The sequence below is a fragment of the Sciurus vulgaris genome (assembly GCF_902686455.1).
Source record: "Sciurus vulgaris genome assembly, chromosome: 4".
NCBI classification, from domain to species: Eukaryota; Metazoa; Chordata; class Mammalia; order Rodentia; family Sciuridae; genus Sciurus; species Sciurus vulgaris.
The window spans coordinates 74,004,618-74,018,648 of NC_136464.1; the positions used below are offsets into that span (position 1 = coordinate 74,004,618).

General features: G+C 38.3%; 1 pseudogene across 1 annotated transcript; it reads right to left on the bottom strand.

The window, feature by feature from the left end:
- Positions 1-1,233: 1,233 nt before the first annotated feature.
- Positions 1,234-1,836, bottom strand: LOC306659044 (calcineurin subunit B type 1-like; annotated as a pseudogene). The gene has a single exon. The product of its transcript is annotated as a calcineurin subunit B type 1-like (transcript).
- Between the last annotated feature and the right edge of the window lie 12,195 nt (positions 1,837-14,031).

Consider the following 14,031-nt stretch of genomic DNA (forward strand, 5'->3'; position numbering starts at 1 on the left):
AAAGACTAGTGTCATATAAGCTACCAAAAATGTTTTTCTTCCAGTCAATAGTGCCTTGCAGAAAAGGGAAAGAATAACTTCGAGTGATGGAACATGATACCCTACTTTTATATCACAAAAATTTATTAATTTACCATCAATTACCAATTTTATGGGCAAAAAAAAAAATCATGCACTCCCTATACCTTGGGGTAAAAAATTTACTCAGTATCAATTTAGATAAAATTTTGCTCTTCTGTAGCATATAGATTAGCAAGATTTCCCCATTTAAATCACAAATGTGTGGATGTTCAGATGTATATCTGCACATTAATATCACCAGTTTCTTAGATTAGCTGAAAGTTTTTTGAAACACAGAAGGGAAATTCATGATTCAAACAGGACTTAAAGAAAAATTATTCATCCATATATAATATAACAAACGGATATCCTAAGCAGTTACATGATTACTTCAAGTTCTCTTCATTATGTAATGCAAAAGAGAAAAACCATGATTGCCTCAGAGAGTTTCTGGCCTTTACGTATAAAACCACAACTGGAAAATTACGTTTACTGAGGGACATTAAATAAATGTAATGGCTCCTAGACACAAAGTTATAGAAGGAAGCAGCCATAACCATAATGTTAAGCAGTCACTATATGAACACAAGAACGAGCTCTTGGCAGCAGCACTGAACTATATTTCTTTTCAGCTAGAGATGAACTGAAAACTGCTCAACAATGAGACCCAGTCCTGGAAATATATTCACAGGAATACATAAAGTTATTGACTCTTTCTTACAAAATTGTAATTAAAGTAAATAATAGGACATTAACAAATGCTTTGTCAATCTCTCAAAGGAGACAGCACAGGAAAAGGAAACTAGCTGGTCTAACACACCGCTCAAATTGTACAATCTTCTATCCACCCAAAAACTGTGAAATAAAAGTAAGGATGTTTTATGTTCTGCTTGGCACTTTTGTGCTCTATCATTTTGTTTCTGAATCAAGTATATTAAATTAAAGCCAATCTATTACATAAATACAAAGCTACATATGTATATACTGATATTTTCTTGTTACAAAAGATGAAGAAAAATAAATTAAAAAATCAACCTGTTTCCTTTCTCCACCACATGGATATGCTCTTTTCGTGTTTCTGTCCTTCAGACTGTAAAGTGCTACACTGAGTTGAGAGAAGAGTTCAATAACAGCTGCCTTCATGAGGGTCATGTTGGAAATGTGATTTCACAGAGAAAAATACTTCCACTTAAATACACAAAGATCATTGCTGGATGTCTTGAGCAGATTTTCAGAGATGGAGAAGAAAGTAACAGTGGTGGATGCTACTCTCCAGAGACTCGCACATCTACCACCATCTTTTTGTGGATATCTAGGCCACCTACAACAGCACAGAATTCTTCAAAGGATTTTCCTCCATCTCCACGCTTATCTTCATTTATTATAGTTTTGTCTACACTTTGCTATAACTGTGTATCTTTCAAATTGTTCCCAACCATCATGTTCAACTTCCCCACTGGAAATACAGCCATCTTTATCCATGGCACAGATTCGGAAAGCAAACTTTAACTTCTGCTCCTATCTCCTTTGACACTGACTTGAGAGACTCCCTCAATAAACTCTTTAAAGTCTACTTCTCCATTCCCATCTGTGTCAAATATGTCTATTACTCTTTGTACTAAAGGATTCTGTTACTCTGACAGAAACATGAACTCTTCGACACTCAAAGAACCAGAATTGTCCAAATCCAGCTTCTTAAATCTCTTTCCCAGCCTTCTAATTTCATCAACATCAAAGTGAGCACATGTCCAAAGGGCAACTTGCCTCATTTCCCATTTTGCTTGCAGGTCGCCAGCTAGCTCGCCCGGTGAAGTGTGGGTTCTGACCGGCTCCACAAAAGCTGCGGCGCCAGCGGCCCAGCTGCGTCCCTCGGGACGCACCAGGGAGGTGGAAGGCGGCGCCTTGGAGCTCATGCGGGCCGGGCCAACGAGGGAGCAGGCAGGGCGGGGAAAAGAAATTAAGGTCGAGATTCAGAGAGAGAGCCTGAAGGAGAGAAGGCGGGAGAAAGGAGAGGTGGAGAGGTAGAGAGAAGGGGAAAGAGGGCCCAGAAGACAGGGCGGCTTGGGGGCTGCAGCCCTGCGCTCCCGCGGGAGACCTGACCTGCAACATCCAGGTACAAAGACCCGATGCGGGTGGGGGTGGGGGTGGGGGTGGGGGTGGGGTGGTGGGGAGAGAGCGAAGCTTAGCAGCGCGGGGTGGAGGGCCGTGATCTTGGTTTTCTAGAGAAGATACACACCTTTATGCTCTGTGAATTGGGTCTTAAATTAAAGAGCCACTGGCTTTGCTTGAAGTTTGACCTTGTGGCTTGTGGCCTGTATTGGCAGCTGGGCTCTGGCTTCCAGGAGGTTGGCTCATTTATTTGAGCTTTTCCTTCAGTGATGCACAGAGCCAAGATGCTACAAGTTTAACGAAGCCTAGGTTTTTCTCTTCCTATCGGTTTTCTTGTTCAGGTTCTTTGTTCTGTGCACTGGGGTTGGAACCTTGAGTCCCAGGCTCTAAGTTCAGGACATGAGTCCTCTTATCTGGTCTTTGGGGTTCAGTGCTGGACCCAGAACTCAAAGTTCAGCCTAATTCTGGGGGATCCTGTCAAGGTGTGAGAGGTGGGGAGACTAAGTATAAAAAGAAGATGATAGCTCAGGACTCTTAACCAGGGAGATAACAGGAACCACTACATCAGTATCTGCTTGGTAGACCAGGGGACCAGGTCATGGTCTTCTCCCTCCTGAACTGGATGACTTTTAGAAGTTACCTTACCTTCCTGAAAAGAGACTGCTCTTTACTAAGCGGTTGGTCTTCTGAAATAACCTCACTTATCTGAGCCTCAGTTTTCTTATGAGGATCTGAATAGCACACACATGCACGGAATTCCTGTTTGGTTGACAAGCATGACTATCTTGTCCTAGCAGCTTTATTTTGAGAAAGCATGCTCCTGCCAACCTCTCCAGACCAGGGCCAACCTGTGGGACTTCCAAAAACACACTTCCAATAACACCCTAGAGGAAGTACTACCCTCATCCCCAACCAAGGGCAAGGAGTGGAGCCCTGTTCTGTGGTGGTGAAGAATGGAAATGGACCTTCCCAGTGTATTTCCCTACACTTTGACCCATTCAGCACACACTGACCTGGCCATCTGGCCATCCTGTCATCCTCAGGCCAGGGCAGACAAACTCCACACCACAGACCTGGAAGCACAGAGCTCTTCATCTTGTTAGCACCTCTGACCCAAAAGCCTCCACTGGGCAAATGTGAAATTGACATTCAAGAGGCAAGTACCAATTTCTTTCCAGAAAATGCTAACTTTGGATGCTGAATTCATATAAAATGCTGAACTATGGTCGGGTAAACACTAATAGTCACAGAACTGTGCTCTTAAAAGGTACCACAAAAAAGCTGTGCTAAATGATTATCATTGGCCAGCCACCTTTAGACTTTCTAGGACCTTCAGCCTTGCCAAGTGCTGTCTCCTCCATGTCATACCTATCAGACATCCACTTCCACCCACTTGCTGCAAAGTCATTTGGTCTTTCTAGCCTATTAAATTTCCTGCCCCTTCTATAGCCCCCTCTTTCCTCTTTTGACCTGTTGCTGTTCTTACCTTTGGCCTTTTCCTGCAGGGTTTTGCCTAATCTGTGTCCCATTCTGAATTAGTTGTCCCGAGTTGCAATCATCTTTTCTCCTTCCTTTGAGATGCAGTTTCCATTGACTGGCCCATCTTGAAGAAAAATCTGGAGACTTAAGAGATTTTGACTCATGACTAAGACTTTATGGTCTGTGTGCTCTAGGACAAACCACTTATTCTGGCACAAAATAAGGCTTTTAACCCCATGTTATTTCTTCAGGGATGTTGTGAGTAGGATAGAGGGTGAAAAATGAGAATGTCAGTAGAACACCTGTAGTGAAAACCCACCTGTCACACACTTGTAATTAAAATTTAAAATTTTTTTTTCTTTCTTTTTTGGGGAGGGAGGAGGCCATTTGTTGCATCACAGAGTCCTACATCATGGAGAACCATGGAACCTCTCAGTAACAGTTTAAGAGAGGTTTTCTAGGGAATTTGGGTTTGTGCTTTGTGATTTTGAGAACTCAAGCAAGAGACTGATCTGGAATGGATGCTGTCAAGAAGCAAGACATCTTGATTTTTTTCTAGAATTAGGGAGGAACATTTCATTTGGTCTAAGGACATGCTACAAGTCAAAAACCATGGAGCACAGTCTATAGAACTTGACCCAGAAATTAGCATCATATTTGGGGTTAATTGCTACACACATTTATTGATACTTTTTAAAATAATAATGTTTTATCTTCATAATGTCAAATAAATGATAGAGAAGGCTGGTTCAGCAAAGGAAAACCATCTGGCAAAGTAATCTGTAATTTCATTTTTCTGTTGTAGTGACATGATAATAATCATGATATTATACACTGAGGAACTTAACAACTATGAAAAATTGATGCTGCATTCAGTGTTACAATTGGAAAAGACTAATGAAATCTAAGCAAAACGTTACTTTAACATGTGGAAATGTTTAGTCAAATGTATAACACTATATAATACTTATTTATACATGTTATATTAAAATTTATTCTTCTTTACTATATCATTAGAAGAACTAATGTCTAAATTTTTAATGAATTTCCAAAGTCAATGCTCCTAATGAATATTAGAGATAATTAAAATTTTGTTCATAGTTATTCTTTGTATTTTATTACTTAATTTTTATAAGGATGCTTTGTTTTTATTGCATATATTTAAGGTGAAAACATGATGGGTTTATATTCATGTAGTGAAAGATTGTGAAATGATTACCATAGGTAAGCAAATTGAACACATGCATCAACTTCTATAGTTACTTCTTATTTTATATATATATATGTGTGTGTGTGTGTGCGTGTGTGTGTGTATTAGGAGCACCTAAAATCTACTCTCTTGGAATTCTTTTAATATGCAATTCAATATTATTTAATATTATTTATACAATATAAAAATATACAAGATGAGTAGGGTGGCCTTATAAATTGTCATGAAACCAGGGTACTTTCTGTATTTTACATCAGTATATCAAACAAACAGGTTTGTCCTGGGCTAACAGAAACATTTGTTCACCCCAGAAAAGATTCTAATAACTTCATATAGAGAGAGTAAGGGAGGGAGTTTTAATTGTTTCACAGAATCTGTGAGACTTCACAAGCCCAATTCACTTTGTGTCCTGTCCTATTAGAAGAGAGCGTATCCCAGACATGAGATGTAAAGTAAATGCTTACATGTGGTATGTTTGGTTGTAGGGAACATACGTCAGTTTCATCTAATCAAATGAAAGTTGAAAGTCTAAAAAAAGGGAAAGACCAAGAAAGTAAATTGATTTATAAGAGTTTTATTAAGTTTTTAAATCACAGGACAAAATTCTTGGAACTAATTTTTAACACAAGTTGTTTCAACTAAAACTGAATCAAAACCATAATTAATTCTACAAATTCAATTATGAATATGTAAATCTACCACTTTTCAGTAGATTTGAATTTGTGGCTTAGGATAAGATATATGCTTTTTATTTTCTAAATGATAAACTTAAACCTTTTCTTAATAGATTTATTAATCATATCAGAAAAAATTCTAAAAATTGGTTTTACTCATCCTAGCTATATTGGGGCTTTTAATCGGGACATGCATGATAAACTGTTTAAATATATTAGAGATAGAATCCAATCTGTTAAACTAATAGTGTTACACACTCACCACAATCTCCTCTATACTAATAATAAATCAATGACTTGATTATGTACATAAAACCAGTGTGGAATGTGATTGGTTCACATATTTGACTACATGGAAATGTTATAGGGCTGACTATATGGGCAATGACTTAAACAGACTCCATTTTATCTTGAGACTCCATGTTATGTAGGAAGTGCTTCTCCCATGGAACGCCCCGCCTCTGTACCCATCAACAGTTGCTTTACATGACTTGTTTGGCAATACAAAATGACGAAATGACAATTCTTGTGTAATGAAAAGTTGTTCTCCTTTTGATTCCTAGTTTCCTAAACAATGTACAATGTTAATGGTGATGTCAATAGTAATTGTTTAGATGTTACTAAACATTCTTTAGTTTGTACCTAAGTAAGGTCATTTTGCCCCACTTCCCCCTCTGCTAATGATTTCAGATCCCATTATGTTAGTTTGTAATTTTAAATCATAGCAACAGACACTTATGATTGATATACTGATTTATGGTATTAAACCCCCTGCAACCCTATGGATGGGGCTGTTCTCCCAATAGCCATTTTTGGGGCATTGTGTGAGACAGTCAGCTGTCCAGCTTAATAAAGACTCTCAAATTTGGACTTCTCAGTGGTGATCAATGTGTTCTCAATGTGAGCCCCATAACAATCCATGATTGCCTTGGGGAACGAAGAGAGGCAAGCACATGTGGGAAACATTTTGTGCTCATGTCATTATTATAAAAGGGATTTTTTTGGATTATTTACACTAGAACCCCAAGCCATTACAATCAAAGTCTATTCATTCCTGTCTGATTTTTTCTATTTCCCCTGGCCTTTTCCTTTGAAACTTTCTAACAAGCAGATATCTGGGCAAAATGCACAGCCCAGTGGAGGTGCTGGATCTTGCCTGCTATGCTATCTCAAGTGTGGGGGAGGCTGAGGGATTTGGTTCTCAAGGGCAAAGCCAGTTTCCCTAAAGTGGAGAACGCCTAAAAAACTTAGTCATTTTTTGTATATATAAATAGGCAAAGGGAAGAGACAGTTGCTCCTGGTGTCTGTGATCACAGGCACAATATTTGCTAGCAGGAAAAGAACAAAAAATCTCATCAAATTTTTAAACTTCCAGTAGTTATTTTTCCAGCAATTCTTCTCAATATTTATTACAGTGTGATTTGTTGCACTAAGTCATATCCATTGAACTCTCATTCATTCACATGCAACAACTTTCTCCCCTGGTTTCAATCCTCCTCAAAGAAATGCCTACCTTGGTTACCAGTGCTCCTGTGACAATACAGCAAAAGACCCACAAGCTATAATATTCAAAGTGGAAGGGGATGGTATCCAGCATATTGGGTTTGAAGTGTGTGGAGGTTCCAGGCTCCGGTATGAGAATGTAATTTATTTCTTTTGCCAGGGTGTTTTTCTGGACCTTAGGCAACAATGGTTTTGATGAGGAGCTTCCCTGACATCTTGGCTGCCCTGCAGATATTGCCTGATGTCACAGTGGGCCGAATAACCACCTGATTATGTCAGAGTTCCCATGGCAACCAGAGAGGCTTCAGGTTGTGGTCACTTCAGACCAAGATTCAAGACAATCGCCAGCTCAGCTCTGATTGTAAGAGGGAAGATGAAATAAGCAAGTACTAGGGGCCTGCTGTTTTCAAGAAATGCGATCCTAACATCCTCACCCAGAATCAGAGGAGCCAGGGTGTACTGGGGGCGTGGCCCCATGGGCCTTTGATTGATCCAGCTCCGTCCAGGACAAGAGACCCTGCTGAAAACTGACTGTCCACACTACTCTCCAGGTCCACTAAGTGGTGCTGTGTTTGTTTGGTTGCACCAGGCATCATGGCTGCCTGGCCACCCTGATTCTGCTGCAGGCATTGATCACCTTCAGGTTTAGTGGACTAGGGAGGGATTTAGGGGTGCAGTAGTGCACGTGGGTCACCCAACTTATCACCACCACAAGCTGCTTTGCCCTCTCCTCCAGGTCTGGGCTCACCCGGGATTTTGCTGAGTCGGAAAACTGATTTAGGGCCCTACCAGCCACATGGAATTATGGCAGTTGACAGCTCAGGGCAGGGGATCATGCAGTGCATCTCCATAGGTTAGGTGATCATTGAACTAAGAAATATAGCACCAACTCTGGTGGGATGCCACTCCTTCCTGGAATGTCCAAACAGGAGACAGAGGATCCTGAGAAGATTGATTTCTAAGTGGATGTAGGTGACTGCTGTGATCCCTAATGAGGAGAGGAGAAAGTCAATCACTCACCATGTGGGATGGAGGCTAGGAGAGAGCCAACAAGTGAGGAGGGATGTTCTGTGCTCACTCCACCTGCCTGGAACCACCTCCTTTCCTGCTGCCTTACAACAAGGCTGCACTCAGAAATTCTCTTCATATGTGTTTCCAAGGGGCCCTTCAATTCACCTTTGGATGCAGAAATATCTGACCAATTTTTCTTCACATAAGGATTCATCCTCTTGATCTGACTATAGCTGGTCTGGCACAAGGCCCTCTGTGACAATGATAAGGACCATTTTACCAGCCCCTGGAGGACACAGACAACAGTCAGTGTCACAGACACTGGCACAATGATGCTCCAAATAAGTGAAATTGATGGATTAAACAAGTGCCTGATGATGGCATGATGAGCACAGTTTTAAAAGGCATAATACTATTTTGAACATGCATCATGCTGAAAGAGAGGAATGTTACACTGGTTCAAAGCTGAATATTCAAAAAGGGAAGAGTAAAGGACATTTTTGGGTCACTCAAATCAGAAGCTGTTGGAGACACAAACCAACTTCAGTGAAGGGACACTAAAAGAAATTGTTATGTATAATGGTTTCCCAAACAATTCCAGGATATTTCTTCAGCTTCAAAATACTATATAAACAGAAAGAAGTAATTGCAAGATCATTCTGTAAGCAACAATAAGTACTAAAAATAGTTGAACTAGCAAAGGACATCAATCCCCTTGCAAATCCTTGTTCTTTCCTGTTGCTTGCAAGGAACAGCTGATTACACATATGCTGATTTTGCTCCTCTGACACATGACCTATGAAGAAAGGCTTTCCTTCTATCACATCAACTACACACACTTAAATTTAAACAAGTACAAAATTGGAAATGCAGCACTGAACAATGGCTCTCAAAATCAATAGTGCAACAAACATCAGATATTTCAACAAAAATAGCAAATATTTGTATTTGCTAAAATACAAAATACAGAACCAGTATGGGCGAAAACTGAATTTCAAAAACAGATAAATTTAAAGAATAACTAACGATGTGATACAATTTACTGAGCAGAAAAAAACAGTTACTAAAGCATTTGCAAAAATCAAAATCCTTTTTTCCTCTAATTCTTTATATTCACCACAAACATGCCACATACCTAATATTTCTGATTTCATTCTTTCAGTGTCAGTTCTTTGAAATAAAGGTTCTTCTGCCATTACTTATTCGGTGAAGTACAATCAAATAATTCACAGAACCATGGTAATGATGAGAACACCCCATCCTTCACCCATTTCTACACAACATCTCTTAAGAACATCCATCAAAATTAACAAAAGTCTGTGCAAATATTTCATTAGTATTGATCCTCACCCTCCAATGATACAGGGCAACCAGGTTTTAAATGATATCAATTTTAAATGCTTCCTGAATGATATCATGAGAAGCTAATATAAGTATTCAGCCCCAATTCATACAATTATTTAATAAAATAATATCTATCGTAATGCAAATCACAACAGAATGAGAAAATTCAGAGCAACTTTCTTTTGTCTTCACCTTTTGGTTTTCCAGTTGACATTGAAGTTGACTTGGAAAACACCCAGCTGTAGAAGTCCACTTCGTTTGCAGGGAGGCTCAGAGTATGCTCCAGAGGGACTCTACCTTGCATAGACTACTGCAGTTAATATTTTGAATTTCATGCCATTAAGCCCTGCTGAGCATTTTCTTCTTCGAGAACTCCCTGATTAAATACCCACATTAGCCTATTCCTGAGAATGTTATAACCTATGAGTTCCTGAGAGTCGTCTAATCTACAGGAATACCTACTCTTAGGAAATCCACATCACTGGGGAAGCACTGTTGACTGCGACCACAGCTCCATGCTGAAAACTGTCTTTGGAATGAGCTTCCACTTAAAACTTGTTCTTTTCCAACCGTGTTCTACTCACTTGATTTAACAGAGGAAAAAATATTGAGAAATTTGAGCATTGGCATTATCTGCAGAGGCTCTGTAAGGTAGACGACTGGATCCTGTTCCGTCTGACTCTGAAATGCTTTCAGAAAAAACATCCCAAGGCAAAGCCAAACAATTTAGAATGAATTTTATATTTCACTTTTGAGAACAATCCTTTAAGAAACCTTGGTTGCATGTCATGACCCACAGCCCTAGGAATTATCATGAGAGAAAGATTTAAACCTGTTTAAGAAGGAAAATGTGGGGCTGGGTTGTGGCTCAGTGGTAGAGCACTTGCCTAGCATATGTGAGGCACTGGGTTTGATTCTCAGCATCACATATAAATAAATAAATAAATAAATAAATAAATAAATAAATAAATAAATAAATAAATAAAATGTCCATCAACAACTAAAAAATATTAAAAAAAAAAAAGAAGGAAAACGGTTGTAGCTGAACATTGAGCAGACAATTTTCTTAGTGATTCACAGTGGCCTGGGGCATGAGAAGAGGCAGGCACATGTGGGAAACATTGTATGCTCAGGCCTTTATTATAAAAGTGATTTTTGGAATTATTCACATCTGAATCCCCAGACAATACAATCACAATCTTCTTATTCCTTTCTCTCTCTTTCTATTCCCCCTGATCTTTTCCTTTGAAACATTCTAACCAGCAGATATCTGGGCAAAATGCACAGCCCAGTGGAGATACTGGATCGTGCCTGTTATCTCAGGTATGGGGAAGGTTGAGGAAATTGTTTTTCAAGGGCAAACCAGTTTCCCTAAATTAAGTAATGCCTAAGCAACTTAGCCAGACCCTGTCTGTAAATATAAATAGGTAAAGGAAGAGGTGATGGCTCACAGGATCTTGGAATCCAGGCACAATATTTGCTCTGGTGAATGTAAGACAGGGAGTAAATAATGGTGGGAGAAAAGAAACATGCATGAAAGGATAACAAATTTGGAAGGAATTCATTTCTAATATGATTTGTGCAACTGGGCAAGAAACTTTTTGAAGAGGATCCTTCCTCAGTGAGCTAGTTTTCTTTCCTTCCATAACTGTTTCAAAAAAGAGTGGAAAGAGTAGACATCCTTCTCTTTTTCCTAATTTAGAGGGAGTGATTTCAGTGTTGTCCTTCTTGTTATGATTTGACTTTTGATTTGTCATATGTAGTCTTTATGATGTTGAGGTAAGTTCTTATTGGCCTAATATATTCAGGGTTTTTATTATGAATTGGCACTACATTTTTTCAAAGGCTTGATTCACATCTATTGAGATGAGCAAGTAATTTTTGTTCTTAATTCTACTTATATGTTAAATTATATGTATTTATTTGCACATGTTGAACCATCCTTGCACTCTGGAATGAAATCAACTTGATCTTGATGTAAAATATTCTTTATGTGCTTTTCATTATAATTTACTAATATTTTATCAAGTATTTTTGCAAATATGTTTGGAGGGATGTTGCTGTTAGTTTTCTTTTGTTGATATGCTATTACCTGTTTTTGGTAGCAATGTAATATTAGCTTTATTAAATAAATTTTGAAGCATTTTATTTCCCCTTTTGTTTCATGGAGTAATTTGAGAAGCAATTTTTTTTAAGTATTTCTAATTGTAGATAAACACAATATTATTTATTTATTTATTTATTTATTAATGGTGCTGAGGATTGAACCCAGTGCCTCCCATATGCTAGGTTAGTGCTCTACAACAGAGCTACAACATCAGCCCTCATTAATTGTTTTTAAATCATGTGGTAATATTCCAGCTAAGTCTACATTTGATTTGGGGCTTTTCTCTTTTAGATGTCTTCTCAAAAACTGTCTTTAGAGGAAGAGTGGTGCATGTTTGAATTCCCAGTTGCTCAGGAGCCTGGGGAAGGAGGATCACATGTTCAAAGCCAGTCTTAGCAAAGTTTCAAGCCCCTGAGCAACTTAGCAAGACCCTGTCTAAAAATAAAATATAACATATCAAAGGACTGGGGATGTGGTTTAGTGGTTACACACACCTGGGTTCAATCCCTGGTGTATGTACACACACATATATGTGTGTGTATATATATGTACATTACAATTATGCTAATAGTATGTTCATTCTGACACATTCATGTATGTAGATAACAATATTTGAACAGCCTCTTTCCTCAGTGCCTCACTTTTCCCTCTTTTCATCTCTCTTCATGAGTCTCTTCTCTGCTCTTCTTTTTTCTTCTTGTGTGAAATATTTCCTCATTCATTTTTTTTCTACTTTTCACATGTAGGAGAAAACACTTGATCCTTGATTTTCTCCAGGTTTCACTCAGCATGATGTTCTCCAGGTTCTTTCATTTCCAACAAATGACATAAATCCAATCTTTTTTATGGTTGAGAAAAATTTGTACAGCTGTGAAGTGATCTGTAGATCCTACATCTTCACCAGACATTGAGTCTTCTAGTGCCTTGATCTTCACACTGTGAAAAATAAGTGAGTGGCTTATAAACCACCAGTCCCCTACAATTTATTATAGCACCTTGATCAGACTAGAGGAGTGCACTATCTCACGTGTTGTCACACATTAAAATTAGAGGTCCTTTCTTTTAAAGGTCCATCCTTATGACCTAATAACCTCCAAGCCACACCTCCTGTTATCACAATAGTAGGTGAGGATTCCAAAATACAAGTTTTGGGAGGACAAACTTTCAGACTATAGTAAAAAGTGATGCCCTTTCTTTGCTCAGGGTATCATATAGGTGCCTTATGCATAAACCCGATGGCAGGTTCCCCAAAATTCTGAGACATAAAAGTATCTGTAACCATGAACCCTATAATATCAGCATCCCTAGGTGCATTAGGGCCAAGAGACCAACTGTCAGGTCAGTGGGCTTAAGCCTGTGCTGCAGAAGGAAATTGAACATGTAGAAGAGAAGAAGGATGGTGGTGACCGAGATCCCAAGGCCACTTTCAGAGAAAAATGTGTTTCTTTTGCTAATAAAATCATATTGTTGATTGGTCTTTTTCATCATTTGTACAGGGTATCACACATAGTTTTTATCTTAGGAGAAAATGAAGGTAAAAAACCTTTATTTCAAATAATACCACCAGCATCAATTGCAGCTTATACTGTTATCAGACAAATGTATGGATTCACCGCAGTACACCCTTTTCCATTTCAGTTCTAAAGATTCTCTGACACCTTCCAGGTGCAACTTCCCTATTATTACCAAATCATGTCTAGATAATGTAACAATTTTGGGGCTCCCACTATATATCAGCTTCCCTGTACATTCAGAATTATCATATATTATTGAGAATACTTCTCAATTTTAATATCATCTTGAGGTTTTCTGGGATAATATCTTACTTGGTTTTCATCTTTCTAATCTTCACTAGGCACCAGGTACATATGGAAAACTCTACAATTTTTGGTGAATTCAAATGGGAGGATTACATAATAATAGAGAATTCCAACCCTCTCAAGAAATGAATCTCAGTGGAGTAGGTGTACATATAGGTATATAATTTCAGTGCTGTCTTTATTCAGGTTTATTATCAGATCTAATATTTTTAATTCATTAACTGAGCCAACATTGAGAAGTAGGCACTCTAAAGTATGTTGTTTGAATTTGCACATATGATCAACCATTGAGTTCAAGTGTGACCTTGATGCTAAATATGATCATTTCACCTATAAAATATGGTCAGTCATATTACCTATATCCTAGAGCTATTATATGTAGCAGAAGTTGAAGTATCAAATACAGAAGTGTTTCTTACTGATAATGACCTCTGTGGAAATATTGGCCTCCATATATTAATTATGCAGTTTCTTATGCATAAGACTTGGGAGATTTAATTCAGTTCTTTTAATAATGACTATTTTGCTGCCTCAACAAATCTCCATACTGTTTGAACATTTTATCTATATATAGGGATAGAAGTACCTTTGTTTGCATTTTGGGACTCTCTTTGAACCCCAGTTTAAGTATCCATCTTTCACATCTGTTATTATCATGATGAGAATAAATATCATAAGTGAGCCAAGTTCAGTTATCAAATATTAGTATGAACA